The following is a 21,882-nucleotide window of genomic DNA, read 5'->3' as shown; positions in this document are numbered from 1 at the left end:
TCACAGATGAAACTCAGTTTAGCTGGATACAAGATCCTGGGTTGAAAGTTTTTTTGCTTTAGGAGATTAAAAGTTGATGACCAGCCTCTTCTGGCTTGAAAAGTTTCAGCAGAGAGATCTGCAGTTATTCTAATAGTCTTACCTTTGTACGTTATAGTTTTCTTTCGCCGGGCTGCTTTGAGAATCTTCTCTTTCATGTTAACTTTAGTGAAGCTAATTATGATATGTCTGGGGGATGACTTATTGGGGTTGAATCGTGTTGGGGTTCTGAAGCTGTCTGCTATCTGAATTTCAGATTCTCTAGGCATGTCTGGAATATTTTCTTTCATAATTTCATGCAGAAGGGCCTCTGTGCCCTTGGAGGCCACATCATCGTTCTCAGAAATTCCTATAATCCTTATGCTGCTTTTTTTTCGAATTATCTGAGAGTTTTCTGAGTGAGTGATCCGTTTTTGCTCTCTATTTCTCTTCTTCTTTGAGAGATTTGGAGCATTCGAAGACTTTATCTTCAATGTCAGAAATCCTTTCTTCTGCTTGCTCCGTTCTGTTACTAAGGGATTCTACTGTATTTTTCATATCTTTGAGGGCTGTAAGTTCTTGCTTCAGTGTGTCTAAGTCTTTGGTGGTTTTGTCTTTAAATGCGTTATTCTTGAGACAATTTTTGAATTTCTCCTCGAATTCCTAATTCCATTTTATTAATCTTGTCTGCCATCCAAATTCTGAATTCGATTTCTGACATCTCAGCCAGTTGTTTATGAATGGGATCTTCAATCACATCTGCCGTATCTTTTCTTGGGGGGGGTTGATCTATTCTGGTTATTCATGTTACCAGAGTTTTTCCGCTGATTCTGCCCCATGGTTATTTTACTCCCTTTGGTTTTTCCCCTGGGGTTTTATCGAGGGCCCGTACAGTGTTGTGGCCTGAGAAACTGGGGCCCTGTCTGGTGTGGTGGAGCAAAGTGGTTCTGTCTTATTTTCAGCTGGTTTCTGTTCGATCCTATTGCAACTTCTACTCTGGCTTGAAGTCTCAGCTGTGTGGAAAAATCAGCAATTAAGTCACCCCGCCTGCCCACCTCTGGCCCCAGTTGGAAAAGGAGAATCAACCTTCCTACAACCATACACCCAGGGCACCACCTGAAATGTCCTCAGTCTATTAGCCCAGTTCAAAAGGTCCGAATCAACTGTCTCAATCGGCACTTGTCTCGGGTGAGAGAGTTCAAGAGGTCTCTGGGAACTGGATCACAGGGGCCTGGTGACTCCTCTGACACGGCTCACCCCAGTGCAGCGTGGAGTCAGGAGGAGCCACCCAGCAAACAGAGCAGTCTAGGAAGGTTGACGTCTCCTTCCCCACTTTGCCCCTCCGTCGGACCCAGTCACTGCTATCTCTGCAGATGGCTAACCCAGTTGCCTGCAGTGAACAGACACTCCAGGGGTTTGCACCTGCCCGAATCGCAAGGAAGTCTGCCAGGCCCCCGCAGACTGCCGCTATCTAGCAGGAGGAGATGGGGCCTGACATCTATGAGTGTTTGATGCAGGTGATGGGAAGGAGGTGTTCACTCAGGCTTAGCCCCGTCCCTGACGGATGCTGCTAACATAACAGAACAGAACAGAACAGACAACTTTGCGGGGTTCTGTCTCTGTTCCTGTCGAAATCACCTACAGAAGACGGGCTGTTTTGAGTTCAAACATCTTTGCTGCTGGAGATTTGCATCCAAACACCTCTCTGGGTCGGCCCCGCCCTGGAAGCTTCCCGAGTTTGTGAGCTGTGTCAGGAAATCCCCCGCTCACCGGTGGCCTCCTCTGGTTGCCCAGGGAGACAGGGGGTGTGGCCTCAGAATATCCAGAAGTGAGCGTTCTGCCGTTAAAGAAAAAACGGCTGTTGATCTACCTCCAGGGAACTGCTGCTCTGATGTGGGCACTCAGGCGACCCTTTTCTCCTCTGTCCCACGCCCCAGAGTCAGCACTGAGCGGCCGCAGTTTGTGCTGGGTCCACACCCCTCAAGAGATCCCCCAAGAATCAGAACTCTTGGGGGATGGGCCCCCAGACCCCGATTGGGAGTGGGGGGGGGAATCTAGAGTTTCATTCAGTTTTACGCAACACTACGGCCCGGGAAGGGCTCCTGCACTGCACCACAGGGAGGTGCCGCCAAGGCTTGATTTCCCCTCAGCAGGGTGCCCTCTCCTCGCTCACGTGTCCCAGAGTCAGCGCTGACCTGACGCAGCTCAGGCACTGTGCACTCCCCTTGAGAAATCACCCAAGGATCCGAACTCCTGGGGGATAGGCCCTCAGACCCCGAGTGAGAGTAGGGGCTCTCAGCTCTCAGCAGGGAAGCTAGAGTCTTATTCAGTCTTGTGCCCGGGGAGGGTTGCTGCACTGCATCGCAGGGAAGTGCCGTGAGGCGTGACTCCCCCTCAGCCCAGTGCCCTCTCCTCACTCGCACGCCTCATAGTCAATGCTGACCAGTCGCAACTCGGGGACTGTCCACTCCCCTTGAGAAATCACCCAATGATCCGAACTCCTGGGGGACAGGCCTCCAGACCTCAGTGGGCGGGAGGGGAGCGCTGGGGGGGTTGCCGGCTAAGGATTCCCAAAGTTTTATTCTGTTTTATGCCTGGCAGGAGAACGCCACGGCACCCCAGTAGGGGGGGTAGGTCCAGTTTTTAGAAGGTCTCTCCCGTGGGGTGTAGTGGGAGGGCCTTTAATTTCTGCCTGCTTGTTTAATTGTGGGGCTCTTGAGCCGGTCCCATGGGGGAGGGGGACTCCCGTCCACTTGGTGGTGGATTTTGTACCTTTTGTTTGCGTCCTTGTGATCGCAGCTTGCCTCAGTGGTGTTGATGTGCGTTCTTCAACCTTCTCTCTTGGTGAGGCTCAAGTCCACCAGGATACTTACTAAATTCCTGTCCCTTAACTCTCCTTCTGGACAGGAGCCTCTGTTGAAAGCTGGCTTCAGTCCACCATCTTGTCTCTCTCCTTCGGCCCACAGGCTTATTGAAGCCACCTCTGATATAGTGCAGTGTCTTTGCCTCTATCCCTACCTGATTAGTTGTGAACCACCTTGAGATACCACCTAACCCTGGTGGGAATGACCCACATCACAAAATCCTAAAGCTGAAGATGCTAGTGTGGATGAGGAAATAAGGGAACACTTGTACAATGCTGGTGGGATTGCGAACTACTACAACTTCTATAGAAATACGTATGGAGAATTCTCAAAGAGCTAAAAGTAGATCTTTCATTTCATCCAACAATCCCACTATAAGGTATTTACCCAGAAGAAAAAAAAATCATTTTACCATAAAGACATTTGCACTACAAGTTTATTGCAGCTTAATTCACAAACCCCAAGATGTAGAATCAACCCAAGTATCCATCAATACATTAATAAACCATGGTGTGTATATATATATATAAATATACTATTAGGCATAAAAAAGATAGAGACTTGGGTGGCACCTGTGGCTCAAAGGAGTAGGGCACTGGCCCCATATGCTGGAGGGGGTGGGTTCAAACCTAGCCCTGGCCAAAAACTGCAAAAAAAAAAAAAAGAGACTTTATAATTTTTTTATTTACCTGGATGAAGTTGAAGCACATTTTTCTTAGTAAAGTATTACAAGAATGGAAAAGCAAGTATCCAATGTACTAATACTAATATGAAACCAATAGATAAACAACTACATCTCCACATGAGAGAAAAACACAATTATATTCAAGTAGACAGGGAAGGAAGAGGAGAAAAACAGGAAAAGGGATGGTGGAGGGAGAATGGTTAAGTTCTCACCTAATATGCACAATATAAGTGCATACAGCACACCCCTTGGGTGAAGGGTTCAACCACAACTTGAACTTTACCTAAGGAACACAAACAATGTAACCTAACCATTTGTACCTTCATATTAATCTACACTTTTAAAATAGAAGATTTTTTATGAAAAGGTAACATTATGACTCTCAGAAGTGTAAAGTGAACATGTATCAACTATTTCATTTTTTTAATTTTATTTTTTCTCTGCTTTTTATTTATTTATTTATTTTTTTGTCAACTATTTCATTTAATACATTTTTTATATGAGAGAACTGGAAAAAAAAATAAGTTAAACCAGCTCAAAGAAAAGAAAAAACCCAAACCAGATATATTTATAAATCAGGAATATTGAAAATGTGAAACAGACGCAAAACTGGCCTTTTCAAAGAAAAATTTACACCTTTATCCTCCCCCAGACAGAATTAATTTGCATTTTCATAGTCATGAAATTTGCATCACACTCTGTTCTCTACATGTTAACTTTGATCTCTGTTGAATTGTACAATGGCCTTTTCATAGATACACGTGTCCCCTAGGATTTCATAGAAATAGACTTGGCTTTATCCTGAGAGATTTGAATTCCAAAAGAATATTGTCTGAAAAGGAAAAATGGGTGGGAGAGTGACAAGAGGGGATTGGTTCAAGGGCACTGATTAGGCGGGGTGAGCAAGAGAAAGAGAAGGACACAGGGGATTCAGGTGGGTCGGTGGGAAGAGTCTGAAAATTATTAATAGTACACTCTGCAAATGTCAAGAGGTAAAACTGAAATGGCTTTGGTGAAGGATTGGGTGTGGGAGATGACAAGTGGAGCAAGGCTTTCAAAGGTAAACCTAAGGCTCTGGATTGCAAAACTAGAGTGAAAGTTTTGCCATCAATGGAGAGACAAGGTGCTGGAAGTGGTCCAAGTTGAGAAACTGAATCTTGATTTATCTATGGTCAGGCAAGACACAATTGTAAGAGGGACTTTACCTAACAAATGCAATCAGTGTAACCTGGTTTCTTGTACTCTTAATGAATCTCCAACAATAAAAAAAAAGCATCTTTGACATCCTTGCTAGAGCTTAAAAGAGAGATCAGTTAAGTTTGCAGGGCTACAGCATCTTCATTATCTTGTAACAATAATAAAATGTCACTTAAAGACCATTGTAATAATAGATAACATGTCCTAATGGAAAGCATGATGCAATATAATTCTTACTCTTAGGTATTACAATAGCACAAAAATAGCATCAAGCTTTCTGCCAGTAGCCATTGGCTTGTTTAGTTGGCTAAACCTTGCCAGTATGTTAATGGATGTGAAATTGTTCATATGATGTAATTCTGGGCCATATAATTTTTGACAGAAAACTTTTGGACACAATAAAATGACCTCAAATGACTGCAAGTACAGTATGTTTAGCCACAGTTACAGAATAACAGGATAAGATTTCCTGTTGAGGGACTTTTAGATCACTAATGTAGGGCATTAGTTTGTGACTTTCACTGCCCATACATTACCTGGGGGTAGTGGTTCCTAATAATTCCAGCATCTAGGCCAGTTTAAGCAGAATTTTTAGGGGGTGAACACAAGCAATTATATACCCTGTTTCCCCAAAAATAAGACAGTGTGTTATTTTAAGGTGTGCTCCCAAAGATGTGCTAGGTCTTATTTTCAGGGGACGTCTTATCTTTCCTGTAAGTAGGTCTTATTTTCAGAGGATGTCTTATTTTCAGGGAAACAGGGCATATAGTTGTTTGGGATTCATTGAGGGTACAAAGAATTAGGTTGTATTGATTGCATTTGTTAGATAATTCCCTGTGATAATTGTGTCTTGCCCCCAAGAGGTGTGCCATACCCCATAACTCCCATCCCCCTCCCTCCTCCTTCTCTCTGCTCCCTCACTCGCCTATCCCCTCCTTGTATTAACTCATCTACTGCCTTCATATTAGAAGTGAGTATATTGGATTCTTGCTTCTCTATTCTTGTGATGCTTTACTAAGAAGAATGTGTTCCATGTCCATTTAGGTTATTACAGAAGAGGTAAAGTCTCCATTGTTTTAATGGCTGTACAGTATTCCATAGTATACAAATTACAAAATAGTTCTGGTGGGCAGTCAAGACCGAAAACCACTGGTCTGGGGGTGGAAAGCTTTGTGTGTGGCCCAGTCACCCAGGGAGATGCTTAGAATTTTCTTCTATGGTCCAGGAGAACTGAAATAGGGCTAGTATCATTGAGTGTTTTTTTTCCTTATTGGGCCTAGTCATCAGGCAGAACAGTATAATAGCCATGTTTATTCATGGTGCCTTAGGCTGTCCCTGTTATCTCCATTATGGGTGTCCAACCTGCACCCTGTGAGCTGCATAAAGATTATTTGAGGACTGTTTTATCTGTGCTGTAGAATATTGTGAAAAGTATGCATAGACCTTCCATTTTGCTTATTAGCTTTCTTTAGTGTTTTTGTGTGGCCCAAGATGACTTTTATTTTTCCAATTTTCAGCAGAAAAGAAAAAAGTTTGGACATCTCCTGGGATATTGTGGAGGTCTTTGGGTAGGCTCCATCCTCCAGGAAGGTCTTGAGGATGCATCTCAACTTGTTAGTCAACAAGTTGAAGGTAAAGATCTAAAATCTGTGTATTGAACAGGTACTATCTGTGATTCTTTTTTTTTTTTTTTTTTTTCACCGCAGAGTCCCTTTATTGAAGAGCCAGTTACTGCCTCACATCCAGCACAGGGGTTCAGAGTGCTTAAGGGGCTGGGTTTTCAAGGCTTGGTCTGCATCCTGGTTGGCATGCTGGCTGCCCAGGTGCATTCAGGTAGGTTGGCAAGCAAGCATTGTACAGAAGCAGAATTTTGTGGTTCTTAAGACAAGGAAGGTGGGTTCAGGAACCAATGCCCTAACCATTGTTACTCAAACTGGGTGGTACTTGGATCAGCATCACCTGAAAGCTTGTGAGAAACACAGAGTCTCATGCGTTCCAGACCTGTGAGTCAGAATGTACTTTAACAGAATCTGCTGGTGATTCATATGCCCATTAAAGAAGCACTGCCCTAAAACAACATTTCCCAAAGAGAGGCTCCAGACCACCTACATGTTAACCACACTGATCTATTCTGAGCCTGATGAATCAGAGTCTCTTGGGTGGGACCTGGAAATCTTCATGTTCAACAAAATTAGGCATTGGTTCTTTTTTTTTTTTTTTTTTGGTAGTTTTTGGCCGGGGCCAGGTTTGAACCCACCACCTCTGGCATATGGGACCGGCGCCCTATTCTTTGAGCCACAGGCGCTGCCCATGCCATTGGTTCTTAAAACACCATTCCTGAAGTTTAAGAATCCTAGGTATGGAATTGTATTGGTGAGTATTTGCTCAGGCATCTCTCAGAATGTGGTCCAATATCACAAGATAAAGCACTATGAGTTGGGCTGTTGGTCTCATGTACTCAAACTTGAGCTAGAGTTGCCACCCCATCCACCACACATTGGTCTTAATGAGTGGGCTCAGAAAACCTTACTCATGGGTCAACATATTAAAGATATTTGACTCCTAAGGTGCGATCATAAAATAAGCTTTATTTTTCTCTCTCACTGTCCCTTGGTGGTGGGTAACAATGGACAACTCCTTTGCCTTCAGGTGAAAATCCAGGCAGTCACTATGGTTTTATAGTTTCCCTTAATGTAATATAAAGTCATGTACTATTTCAGGCTACTTAGTCACAATTGAATACTTAACAATGCCTACCTCTATCAAATAATCAAACGGTTAACATGTATTGTTTCCCTAGCTGGGGCTAACTACAGGCTGGTTTTGGTGAGAAGTCGTGGTTGTCTTCTTTTTTTCCCCTTTTCCCTCTTCCACTCAATAGGTATATGACTGACATGTTATGGAATAACGAAGGTAGCCAAGAGAGAAGACCAGGAGAACAGGAAACCCTCACTTACCTGGGACTGTAGTGAAATAGCTTCACATACTCTGGCTTCAGCAGAGTGAAAGCACTTCCTGATGACTCTTCCCTAGGGATCTATTGGTTCTCCTCCTGGACTTCACTACCCTGCCTCCTGTGATATAATGACACATTCTATTTTTCCATCACTCTGCCTTCAACCACTAGTTTCCTGGGTACTTATTCACTACAGACACTATTGGATTTCCAACAGCCTACCAAGTGGTCAGTGGGAGCAAGAATCAAGGCAGCATTGGGTTCATTCCCTTTCACTTGACCAACACATGGGTCACAGGAGTCCTGTGTGTTCTCTGTCTCCTTTGTTGGGAGTGTATTTATTTCCTAAGTTCTGTCTTCTCTTCCTACAATGTTTTATCTTAAAAGATACTTCAGAAGGCTTGCTTAATGACAAAAGCAGATGTGAAAAACAAACTATAGCAAGACAAATAAATGACCAGAATCTACATGTTGGCCAGTTTTATTATTTTCGCTTACAATTTCAGAGATTTGGCTCACCTATACTTGAGTGATATTGTAATGATGTCTCAATCACAAGCATTGATGATTCTCAGGCTGGAGGAAGGGCCATAAGCATTCCTAAGGTCAGAAAATAATTTTTATTCCATGATAATCAAAGAACAGGAAGAATACAGATCATTTAGTTTCTTCTTTAAATATTGATTTCAATGTTACATTTTCGCCACCTTTTAAAACGTATAACCAGCTCTTCTTCTGTACTCTTGACCACCCTTTCCAGCTCTATCTGTTCCCCACAGCACTGATTATCTTCTAACTACAACAGAGTTTACATATTTATTTCATTTTATATAGTCTTTCTGTCCTCTCCCCTGCATTAGAATGTAAACTCGATGAAGGCAGGATATTTGTCAGAATTATTCTCTGATTTATCCCAAGTATCTGGAACAATGCCTGGTACTCAGTAGGTGCTCAAAACTAACTGTTTAATTTAATGATATTGTATCTGTTGGCTATTGCCCTAGCCAGAGTCATACTGCTATAACAGAATACATCAGAGTAGGCAATTCACAATGAACAAATTTATTTTATCACAGTTTAGAGGGTGGAAACTCCAACATCAAGGCACTGTCAGGTCTAGTGTCTGCTCTCTGCTTCCAGAAAGGCACTTGGAATGCCACATACCCTGTGGGTGAGGAGCACTGTTCTACACACAACAAAAGAGGGGAAGAACAGGAAATAACAAGAAAGACCTCCCCGCTTCAACCTTGAGCCTTTTGTAAGGTCTAATCCATTTGTGTTAACTTTCTACATTATTGCTGATTACTTTGCCTACCTCTTTTGTGAATTACTGAGAGAGGAATGTTTTTATTATCTAAATGTGATTGTGAATTTCTCTATTTTCTTCTATTTTTGTCAAATATGGTATTATGCATCTTGAAACTATAGAATTATTTAATCTTTATGAACAATTATTTTCATCATTAAAAAGATTGTCTTGATTTCTAAAATTGCTTTTATCTTAAAGTCCCTCTTAGAAAATATTAGTAGAGCTGTACCAACAAATTTCAATTAAGATTGCATAGTATACCTTTCTATCTTTCATTTCATTTGGGTGTGTGTCTCGTGTCTTAAAAAATCTCTCCTGTAAATAACATATTATTGATTTTTAATTCTTTTCTTAAAAAACTCAGACTGCCCATTTCTGAAGCAGTGAACACAGCTACACTGTGCATGGACTCTTAACACATATTAACTATGAGATAAAATAATACATGTTGCTTTAAGCAACTAAGTTTGTGATAGTATTGCTACACAATGATGGATAACTGATATAAACTCTTTTTTCTTAATTTTTTCCAATGATTACCCTAAAATTAAAGCTTTTATGTTTAAGTTCCCAATTTAATTTTTATTAACACCTTTAATCTCATTCAGAAAGTAAAAGGAAATTTGAACATTTTGCCTACTCCTAAAATGTATGTTGTTATTATTATAAATTTTAATCACAATTAAATAAATATTAAGTCTTCTATTACTATTATTTTTGAGAACCAATATTCATTTAGATATGTCCATGAATTTATCACTTTCTTCACTTTTCATTCCTTCTCTATGGAATCATTTTCTTTCTTTCTGTAGGGTACTATATGTTGAAATTTCTTAAAGCAGGCCTGCTTATAGGAAAACTTTCTTTTTATTTTTCTGATAATGTTTTCACATTTCCTTGCTTCTTGATGCATACTTTTGTTGAATATTGTCTTCTGAGTACATAGTGGTATTAAAGAGTCAGTGGAAAGTATGTTTTTCTTAACAGTGATCTTTGTCAATACTGATCTATTTTATTGTAATATTTTACTATTTTGGGTTTTGTTGTTTGTTTTGTTTTATGAAACATGTAGGAGATTATTCTTATACATATTGTTACATTTTGTTAAATTTCACAAATATGTGGAATGATGTTTTAAATTTTCAACCATTATCTCTAAATAGCCTTTTTTTTTCATATTTGTGTTCACCTTTAATAATGATATACCATGAAATAACTTAGCATATCATCGGTCATTTTAAAGGGAAGACTGCTTTTGTATGGTGTCTGGTTGTGTAAACTATATGCTTCTGACAAAGGTTTGATAACAAGAATCCACAGATAACTCAAAATTATTAATAAGAAAAGAACAAGTAATCCTATTTCATTGTGGGCAAAGGGACTTGAACAGAAGCTTGTCTAAAGAAGATAGGCGCATGGCCTACAAACACATGAAAAAATGTTCATCATCTTTAATCATCAGAGAAATGCAAATCTAAACCACTTTGAGTTGTCATCTAACTCCCGTAAGAGTGGCTCACATAACAAAATCCCAAAACTACAGATGTTGGTGTGGATGTGGAGAAAAGGGAACACTTCTGCACTGCTGGTGGGAGTGCAAGCTAACACGTCCTTTTTGGAAAGAAGTATGGAGAATACTCAAAATAGACCTGCCATTTGATCCTGCAATTTCTCTACTAGGTGTATATCCAAAAGACCACAAATCATTTTATAACAAAGATATTTACACCAGATTTTTTTTTAATTTTTTTTATTAAATCATAACTGTATACATTGATATGATCATGGGGCATCATACACTCGCTTCATAGACCATTTGACACATTTTTATCACAATAGTTAACATAGACTTTCTGGTGTTATCTCAGTTACTGTGCCAAAACATTTACATTCTACCTTTACAAAGTTTCGCAAATACCCCTGTAAGATGCACCACAGGTGTGATCCCACCGATCCCCCTCCCTCTACCCACCCCCCCTCCCTTTCCCACTTCCCCCTATTGTTAGGTTGTAACTGGGTTATAGCTTTCAAGTGAGAGCCCCAAATTAGTTTCATAGTAGGGCTGAGTACATTGGTTACTTTTTCTTCATTCTTGAGATACTTTACTAAAAAGAATATGTTCCAGCTCCATCCATGTAAACATGAAAGAGGTAAAGTCTCCATCTTTCTTTAAGGCTGCATAGTATTCCATGGTGCACATATACCACTATAGAAGTTTCTCTTCAAATCCCTTGCCCAGCCTGCGATGGGATCCCTTGTTTTTTTCTTGCTGATGCGTTTGAGTTCTCTGTGGATTCTGGTTACTAAACCTTTGTCAGAGAAATACCCTGCAAATATCTTCTCCCATTCTGAGGGCTGTTTGCTTGCTTTACTTACAGTGTTCTTAGCTGTGCAGAAGCTTTTTAGTTTGATCAAGTCCCAGTAGTGTATTTTTGAAGCTGCTTCAATTGCCCGGGGGGTTCTCCTCATGAAATACTCACCCAGACCAATTTCTTCAAGGGTTTTCCCTGCATTCTCCTCTAGTATTTTTAATCTCCTCTAGTATTTTTATAGTTTCATGTCTTAAGTTTAAATTTTTAATCCAATGAGAGTCTATCTTAGTTAATGGTGAAAGGTGTGGGTCCCATTTCAGTCTTCTGCAGGTTGCCAGCCAGTTCACCCAGCACCATTTGTTAAATAGGGAATCTTTTCCCCACAGAATGTTTTTAATTGGCTTGTCAAAAATCAAATAGCGGTAAGTAGCTGGATTCATCTCCTCTTTCTCTATTCTGTTCCAGATATCTACTTCTCTGTTTTTGTGCCAATACCATGCTGTTTTCATCACTATCAATTTGTAGTAAAGTCTGAGGTCTGGTAGTGTGATTCCTCCTGTTTTGTTTTTATTTCTGAGTAATGTCTTGGCTATTCGATGTTTTTTCTGATTCCATATAAAACGAAGTATAGTTTTTTCAAGATTTTTAAAATATGACAGTGGAACTTTAATAGGGAGTGCGTTGAAATTATATATTGCTTTGGGTAGTATGGACATTTTGATAATGTTGATTCTTCCCAGCCATGAGCATGGTATATTTTTCCATTTGTTAACATTTTCAGCTATTTCTTTTCTTAGAGTTTCATAGTTTTCTTTATAGAGATCTTTCATATCTTTTGTTAGGTAAATTCCCAAATATTTCATCTTCTTTGGCACTACTGTGAATGGGATAGAGTCCTTAACTGCTTTTTCAACTTGACTGTTGTTGGTGTATATAAAGGCTACCGATTTATGGATGTTGATTTTGTAACCTGAGACGCTGCTGTATTCCTTGATCACTTCTAGGAGTTTTGTAGTAGAGTCCCTAGTGTTTTCCAGATACACAATCATATCATCTGCGAAGAGCGAAAGTTTGATCTCTTCTGACCCTATATGGATACCTTTGATCGCCTTCTCTTCCCTAATTGTGGTGGCTAAAACTTCCATTACAATGTTGAAAAGCAATGAAGACAATGGGCAGCCTTGTCTGGTTCCTGATCCGGGTGGAAATTATTCCAATTTAACTCCATTCAATATGATATTGGCTGTGGGTTTGCTGTAGATGGCCTCTATCAGTTTAAGAAAAGTCCCTTCTAGACCAATTTTCTTGAGTGTTCTGATCATGAAGGGATGCTGGATATTATCAAAAGCTTTCTCTGCATCAATTGAGAGAATCATATGGTCTTTGTTTTTTAATTTGTTTATGTGCTGAATTACATTTATAGATTTATGTATATTGAACCAGCCTTGAGACCCTGGGATAAAACCAACTTGGTCATATGTATAATTTGTTTGATGTGTTGCTGGATTGTGTTTGTTAGGATTTTGTTGAATATTTTTGCATCTATATTCATTAGTGATATTGGTCTATAATTTTCTTTTCTTGTTGGGTCTTTTCCTGGTTTGGGGATCAGGGTGATGTTTGCTTCATAGAACGTGTTGGGTAGTCTTCCTTCTTTTTCTACATTTTGGAACAGGTTGAGTAATATAGGTACTAATTCCTCTTTAAAGGTTTGGTAGAATTCTGACGTGAAACCATCTGGTCCCGGGCTTTTCTTTTTAGGGAGGTTTTGTATAGTTGATGCTATTTCTGAACTTGATATGGGTCTGTTCAACATTTCCACTTGATTCTGGTTAAGTCTTGGAAGGTGGTGTGCTTCCAAGTATCGGTCAATTTCCTTCAGATTTTCATATTTCTGAGAATAAAGTTTCTTGTAATATTCATTAAGGATTTTTTGGATTTCTGATGAGTCTGTTGTTATTTTGTCTTTGTTGTTTCTGATTGATGATATTAGAGATTTTATTCTTTTTTTTTTCTGATTAGGTTGGCCAGAGGTTTATCTCTTTTATTGACCTTTTCAAAAAACCAGCTTTTTGATTTATTGATCTGTTGTATTATTCTTTTGTTTTCAATTTCATTTAATTCTGCTCTAATTTTGGTTATTTCTTTTCTTCTACTGCGTTTGGGGTTGGAATGTACTTCCTTTTACAGTTGCTTGAGATGTCCCATTAAGTTGTTAACTTCCTCTATTTCCGTTCTCTTGAGGAAGGCTTGCAGTGCTATAAATTTCCCTCTTAGAACTGCCTTTGCAGTGTCCCAGAGGTTCTGATAGTTCGTGTCTTCATTGTTGTTTTGTTCCAAAAAATTGGCGATTTCTTTCTTAATCTCATCTCTGACCCAGCTATCATTCAGCATAAGGTTATTTAACTCCCATGTTTTTGTATGAGTATGCAGATTTCTGTTGTTACTCAGTTCAAGTTTTATTCCATGATGGTCCGAGAAGATGCATGGAATAATTTCTATTCCTTTAAATTTACTGAGGTTAGACTTGGACCTAAAATGTGGTCAATTTTGGAGTAAGTTCCATGGGCTGATGAGAAGTATGTGTATTCAGTTTTGTTGACATGAAATGTTCTATAGATGTCTGCTAAATCTAAATATTGGATGGGCTTTAAATCTTTAAATCTAAGATTTCTTTGCCCAGCTTCTTGCTGGAGGATCGATCCAACACTGCCAAAGGAGTGTTGAAATCTCCGACAATTATGGAGCTTGAGGAAATCAAGTTACTCATGTCTGTTAGAGTTTCTCTTATAAATTGAGGTGCATTCTGGTTGGGTGCACAGATATTAATAATTTAGATCTCATCATGTTGAGTATTACCCTTAACAAATATGAAGTGACCATTCTTGTCCTTCCTTACTTTTGATGGTTTAAAGCCTACTGTATCTGCAAATAAAATTGCAACACCTGCTTTTTTCTGATTACCATTTGCCTGAAATATGGATGACCATCCTTTCACCCTGAGTCTGTATTTGTCTTTTAAGTTGAGATGTGACTCTTGTATGCAACAAATATCTGGCTTGAGTTTTTGTATCCAGTCAGCTAACCTATGTCTCTTTAGAGGACAGTTTAAGCCATTCACATTGATGGAGAGTATTGATAATTCTGGTGGAATTTTGGGTATCGAGTTTTTCAAAGGTCCAGTGGACATTTTTAATCCTTTCACCAGTGTGGAAGTTGGAGTTTGATCCGAAGTTTCTGAGTGAGTTTACTTTTGTGGTTTAGGATTGGGTTGGTCATTGTGGAGGATAGGTCTGAGAATATCCTGAAGAGCTGGTTTACTGATGGCAAATTTTTTCAGCATATGAATGTCATTGAAGTATTTAATTTCTCCATCATAGATGAAACTCAGTTTAGCTGGATACAAGATCCTGGGTTGAAAGTTATTTTGCTTTAGGAGATTAAAAGTTGATGACCACTCTCTTCTAGCTTGAAAAGTTTCAGCAGAGAAATCTGCAGTTATTCTAATATTCTTACCTTTGTACATAATAGTTTTCTTTCGCCGGGCTGCTTTGAGAATCTTCTCTTTCATGTTAACTTTAGTGAAGCTAATTATGATATGTCTTGGAGATGACTTATTGGGGTTGAATCGTGTTGGGGTTCTGAAGCTGTCTGCTATCTGAATTTCAGAATCTATAGGCATGTCTGGAAAATTTTCTTTCATAATTTCATGCAGAAGGGCCTCTGTGCCCTTCATGGCACTTCATCATTCTCAGAAATCCCAATAATTCGTATATTCCTTTTTTTTCAAATTATCTGAGAGCTCTCTGAGTGAGTGATCCTTTTTTGCTCTCCATTTCTCTTCCTCTTTGAGAGATTGGGAGCGTTCGAAGACTTTATCTTTAATGTCAGAAATCCTTTCTTCTGCTTGCTCCATTCTGTGGCTGAGGGATTCTAGTGTATTTTTTATATCTTTGAGGGCTGTAAATTCTTGCTTCAGTGTGTCTAAGTCTTTGCTGGTTTTGTCTTTAAATTCATTAAATTCTTGAGACAACTTTTGAATTTCGCCTCAAATTCCTAATTCCATTTTATTAATCTTGTCTGCAATCCAAATTCTGAATTTGATTTCTGACATCTCAGCCAGTTGTTTATGAATGGGATCTTCAATCACATCTGCCGTATTTTTTCTTGGGGGGGTTGATCTATTCTGGTTATTCCTGTTACCAGAGCTTTTCCGCTGATTCCGCCCCATGGTTATTTTACTCCCTTTGATTTTTCCCCTGGGGCTTTATCAAGGGCCCGTACGGTGTTGTGGCCTGAGGAACTGGGGCCCTGTTTTGTGTGGTGGGGCTAAGTGGTTCTGTCTTGTTTTTAGCTGGTTTCTGTTCGATCCTATTGCAACTTCTACTCTGGCTTGAAGTCTCAGCTGTGTGGAAAAATCAGCAATTACGTCACCCCGCCCGCCCACCTCTTGCCCCAGTTGGAAAAGGAGAATCAAACCTTCCTACAACCGCACACCCAGGGCACCGTTTGAAAAGTCCTCAGTCTATTAGCCCAGTTCAAAAGGTCCAAATCAACTGTCTCCATCCCACCTGTCTTGGGTGGGAGAGTTCAAGAGGTCTCTGGGAACTGGATCACAGTGGCCTGGTGACTCCTCTGACACGGCTCACCCCAGTGCAGCGTGGAGTCAGGAGGAGCCACCCAGCAAACAGAGCAGTCTGGGAAGGTTGACTTCTCCTTCCCCACTTTGCCCCTCCATTGGACCCAGTCACTGGTATCTCTGCAGATGGCTAACCCAGTTGCCTGCAGTGAACAGACACTCCAGGGGTTTGCACCTGCCTGAATCGCAAGGAAGTCTGCCAGGCCCCCACCGACTGCCGCTATTTAGCAGGAGGAGATGGGGCCTGACATCTTTGAGTGTTTGATGCAGGTGATGGGAAGGAGGTGTTCATTCAGGCTTAGCCCCGTCCCTGATGGGTGCTGTTAACAGAACAGAATAGAACAGACAACTTTGCGGGGTTCTGTCTCTGTTCCTGCCAAAATCGCCTACACAAGGTGGGCTGTTCTGAGTTCAAACGTCTTTGCTGCTGGAGGTTTGTGTCCTCTTTGCTGCTGAAGGCTTGCGTCCAATCACCTCTCTGGGTCGGCCCCGCCCTGGAAGCTTCCCGGGTTTGTGAGCAGTGTCAGGAAATCCCCCGCTCACCAGTAGCCTCCTCTGGTTGCCCAGGGAGACAGGGGGTGTGGCCTCAGAATATCCAGAAGTGAGCCGTTCTGCCATTAAAGAAAAAACGGCTGTTGCTCTGCCTCCAGGGAACTGCCGCTCTGGTGTGGGCACTCAGCCGACCCTTTTCTCCTCTGTCTCGCGCCTCAGAGTCAGCACTGAACAGCCGCAGTTTATGCTGGGTCCACACCCCTCGAGAGATCCCCCAAGAATCCGAATTCTTGGGGGACAGGCCCCCATACCCCGAGTGGGAGTGGGGGGGAAGCTAGAGTTTCATTCAGTTTTATGCCCGGCCGTACTGTTGCCCGCCTGGGGAGGGCTGCTGCACCGCACCGCAGGGAAGTGCCACCAAGGCTTGATTTCCCCTCAGCAGAGTGCCCTCTCCTAGCTCACGTGTCTCAGATTCAGCACTGACCTGACGCAGCTCGGGCACTGTGCACTCCCCTCAAGAAATCACCCAAGGATCCGAACTCCTGGGGGATAGGCCTCCAGACGCCGAGTGAGAGTAGGGGCGCTCAGCGGGGAAGCTAGAGTTTTATTCAATTTTGTGCCCGGCCGTAATGTTGCCTGGGGAGGGCTGCTGCACCACACCGCAGGGAAGTGCCGCCGAGGTGTGACTCCCCCTCAGCCTGGTGCCCTCTCCTCGCTTGCGTGTCTCAGTCAGCGCTGACCAGTTGCGGCTCGGGCACTGTACGCTCCCCTCGAGAAATCACCCAAGGATCCGAACTCCTGGGGGACAGGCCCCCAGACCCCGAGTGAGAGTTGGGCGGAAGCTAGAGTTTCATTCAGTTTTATGCCTGGCCGAATTGATGCACAGGGAGGGCTGCTGCACCGCAACACAGGGAAGTGCCGCCGAGGCGTGACTCCCCCTCAGCCCAGTGCCCTCTCCTCACTCGCGTGCCTCAGAGTCAATGCTGACCAGTCACAACTCGGGGACTGTCCACTCCCCTTGAGAAATCACTCAAGAATCCAAACTCCTGAGGGACAGGCCTCCAGACCTCAGTGGGCGGGAGGGGAGTGTTGGGGATTCAGGGTTGCCGGCAAAGGATTTTTAAAATTTTATTCAGTTTTATGCCTGGCAGGAGAACGCCATGGCACCCCAGTAGGGGTGGTAGGTCCAGTTTTTAGAAGGTCTCTCCCATGGAGTGTAGTGGGAGGGCCTTTAATTTCTGCCCGTTTGTTTAATTGTGGGGCTCTTGAGCCAGTCTCATGGGGGAGGGGGACTCCCGTCCACTTGGTGGTGGATTTTGTACCTTTTGTTTGCATCCTTGTGATCACAGCTTGCCTCAGCGGTGTTGATGTGCATTCTTCAACCTTCTCTCTTGGTGTGGCTCAAGTCCACCAGGGTATTTACTAAATTCCTGTCCCTTAACTCTCCTTCTGGACGGGAGCCTCTGTTGAAAGCTGGCTTCAGTCCGCCATCTTGTCTCCCTCCCCTACACCAGATTTTTCACTGAAGCTCAATTCATAATAGCCAAGTCATGGAACAAGCCCAAGTGTCCATCTACCCATGAATGGATTAATAAATTGTGGTATATCTGTACCATGGAATGTCATGCAGACTTAAAAAAGATGGAGACTTTACCTCTTTTATGTTTACATGGATGGAGCTGGAACATATCTGACTTAGTAAAGTATCTCAAGAATGGAAGAAAAAATATCCAATGTACTCAGTACTATTATGAAACCAATTTGCAATCACTCACACTTTCATATGAAGAATAGATCACAACCACGGCCCAAGAAGAAGGAGGGAGGCAGGGGGAAGGGATGCGAGGTGGGAGGTTAGATCAAGGGAAGGTGAATGGTGGGATTACAGTTATGGTGCATAATGCAAGGGTACATGTTGGATCTATTAGTATAGAGTATAAATGCCTTAACACAATAATTAAGTAAATAAGACTTGGTATATGTTAACCAGTGTTATGGAAGTATCCCTAATTCTATATGAAATCAGCACATTGTACCCCATAAATGCATTAATGCATACATGATTTATGTGTTTATTATTTAATTAAAAAGAAGAAAAAAGAAATAAAGTAGCCTTTATGTCCCATTCCTTCATTCCTTTCCTCCTAGAATTGCAATTAAATATGACTTAAGTTTTATTGATAATATACATCAACAAAACTTAAGTTTATCTGAAGTATTAAGATTAACTAAAACTTAAGTATTCTCTTAATATCTCTCTTTAAGTAACAAACGTTTTTATTAATCTATTTCATTTCTGTATTGTATTTTTTGACCAGGCTTCCCGTTTGCTGTCTCCCTGTTGAGCTATGACTTGGGATCTGTTCAAGTTACCCACTAAGTTCTTAAATTTGATCATTGTTCTTTTAATTTCTAAATTTTCTACTTCTTTAAAAAATGTAAGTAATTTCATATAATATCCTATTGTTTTGAACTTGTTCGACTTAGTTGAACAATTTTAGAGTTAACTTTGAAATGCACAAAAAACACTGAGTTTTCAACCTTTTTAATGAATATGTAAGTGAAATTATTTTAAGATTATTAGTATTAAAGATAAAGCAAATATCACATATGGCTGTTTAGTTAATTTAAGACTTGCTAAGGGACTGCATGAATCCCTACTTTTTATACTGTTTTAAATAATTAGAGTTAAAATATTATTGAGAAATAATTGTTTAAATTCACGTTGCATTTAATTCGCTCATTACTTTTTTTCAAGAAATCTTTTTAGAACAATAAATTAATCAGTTGATGGGTTATAGTGACAGAATAATTGTTAACTTTTGCGCTGAGTATGATAAGAGTTAGGGACCTTGAGGTAAAGGAAATATGAGAGAGAACCAGGAAATTGAGATGGCTGAATCACCAAATTACTTCCTCTATGGGTGGGAATGACATTGAAGGGCTGGAGTGTGTTTTCCTTCACATAATTGATAACATAGTTACTTGTTTTTAGATACTTGAATGGCACACAATCACATATACTATACCCAAAACACATATCTGATAACTTCAATGATTAAAAGCTTTGGCTTTATTGGTAACATATTTTAATAATGTATTTCACTTTTAATATCATTTCATCTCAATTTATCTTTATTGAAAAATAAAACAATTGTCTATGTTGAATTCTTACATCACAGTGTTGTTTTATATTTTAATCACCTTTGTTAAAAATATATACTTGGGGGGGAGGAGACAAGATGACTGACTGAAGCCAGCGTTCCACAGAGGGTCCCGTCCAGTAGGAGAGTTAAAGGACAAAAATTGAGCAAGTAACCTGGTGGATTTGAGCTGCACTAAGAGAGAAGGTTGAAGAACGCACATCAACCTGCTGAGCTGAGACTTCAAATCAGAGTATCTGTTTCACTAGGGTGGAACAAAAACCAGCTGAAAACAAGACAGAACCACTTGGCCCCACCACACCATACAGGACCGCAGTTTCTCAGGCCACAACACTGTACAGGCCCTCGACAAAGCCACAGGGGGAAAAAATCAGAGGGAGTAAAACAACCGTGGGGCGGAATCAGTGGAAAAACTCTGGTAACATGAATAACCAGAATAGATCAACCCCCCCAAGGAAAGGTATGGCAGATGCAATTGAAGATCCCATTCAAAAACAACTGGCTGAGATGTCAGAAATCGAATTCAGAATTGGATTGCAGACAAGATTAACAAAGTGGAATTAGGAATTCGAGGAGAAATTCAAAAGATGTCTCAAGAATTTAACAAATTTAAAGACAAAACCACCAAAGACTTAGACACACTGAAGCAAGAATTTGCAGCCCTCAAAGATACGAAAAATACAGTAGAATCCCTCAGACACAGAATGGAACAAGCAGAAGAAAGGACTTCTGACATCGAAGATAAAGCCTTTGAATGCTCCCAAACTATCAAAGAGGAAGGGAAATGGAGAGCAAAAACAGATCATTCTCTCTGAGAGTTCTGGGATAATTCGAAGAAGGCGAATATCCAAATCATAGGAGTTCCAGAAAAAGATGAAGTGGCCTTGCTAGGCACAGAGGCCCTTCTGCATGAAATTATGAAAGAGAATTTTCCAGACATGCCTAGAGATTCTGAAATTCAGATAGTGGACAGCTTCAGAACCCCAGCATGACTCAACCCCAATAAGACATCCCCCAGGCATATCATACTTAACTTCACTAAAATTAATATGAAGGAGAAAATCCTCAAAGCTGCCAGGAGAAAGAAAACCATTACCTTCAAAGGGAAGAATATTAGACTGCAGATCTCTCTGCTGAAACTTTTCAAGCCAGAAGAGGGTGGTCACTGACTTTTAATATCCTAAAGCAAAATAACGTTCAACCCTGGATCTTGTATCCAGCTAAACTGAGTTTCATTTATGATGGAGAAATTAAATACTTTAATGAAATTCATATGTTGAAGAAATTTGCCATCAGTAAACCAGCTCTTCAGGATATTCTCAGACCTATCCTCCACAATGACCAACCCAATCCTATACCACAAAAGTAAACTCACTCAGAAACTTTGGATCAAACTCCAATTTCCACACTGGCGAAAGGATTAAAAATGCCCACGGGACTTTTGAAAAACTCGATACCCAAAACTTCACCAGACTTATCAATATTCTCCATTAATGTGAACAGCTTAAACTGTCCTCTAAAGAGGCATAGATTAGCTGACTGGATACAAAAACTCAGGCCAGATATCTGTTGCATACAAGAGTCACACCTTAACTTAAAAGACAAATACATGCTCAGGGTGAAAGGATGGTCATCCATATTTCAGGCAAATGGTAATCAGAAAAAAGCAGGTGTTGCAATTTTATTTGCAGATACAATGGGCTTTAAACCAACAAAAGGAAGGAAGGACAAGAATGGTCACTTCATATTTGTTAAGGGTAATACTCACTATGATGAGATCTCAATTATTAATATCTGTGCACCCAACCAGAATGCACCTCAATTTATAAGAGAAACTCTAACAGACATGAGCAACTGGATTTCCTCCAGCTCCATAATAGTCGGAGATTTCAACACTCCTTTGGCAGTGTTGGATCGATCCTCCAACAAGAAGCGGAGCAAAGAATCTTAGATTTAAACCTAACCATCCAACATTTGGATTTAGCAGACATCTACAGAACATTTCATCCCATCAAAACTGAATACACATACTTCTCATCAGCTCATGGAACTTTCTCCAAAATCGATCACGTCTTAGGTCACAAGTCTAACCTCAGTAAATTTAAAGGAATATAAATTATTCCATGCATCTTCTCAGACCACCATGGAATAAAACTTGAGTTGAGTAACAACAGGAATCTGCATACTCATACAAAAACATGGAAGTTATTAAACTTATGATGAATGATAGCTGGTCAGAGATGAGA

At 40.8% G+C, this 21,882-nt stretch overlaps 1 non-coding gene across 1 annotated transcript; it reads right to left on the bottom strand.

Annotated features, from left to right (window-relative positions):
• Window positions 1-10,206: 10,206 nt before the first annotated feature.
• On the bottom strand, window positions 10,207-10,349 carry LOC128574364 (small nucleolar RNA SNORA15). Its single transcript, XR_008376736.1, has one exon. It is a non-coding gene; the product is annotated as a small nucleolar RNA SNORA15 (small nucleolar RNA).
• Window positions 10,350-21,882: the final 11,533 nt, after the last annotated feature.

This window comes from Nycticebus coucang, chromosome 21 (genome assembly GCF_027406575.1).
Source record: "Nycticebus coucang isolate mNycCou1 chromosome 21, mNycCou1.pri, whole genome shotgun sequence".
Classification (NCBI taxonomy): Eukaryota; Metazoa; Chordata; class Mammalia; order Primates; family Lorisidae; genus Nycticebus; species Nycticebus coucang.
This window is presented reverse-complemented; position numbering and strand designations above follow the sequence as displayed.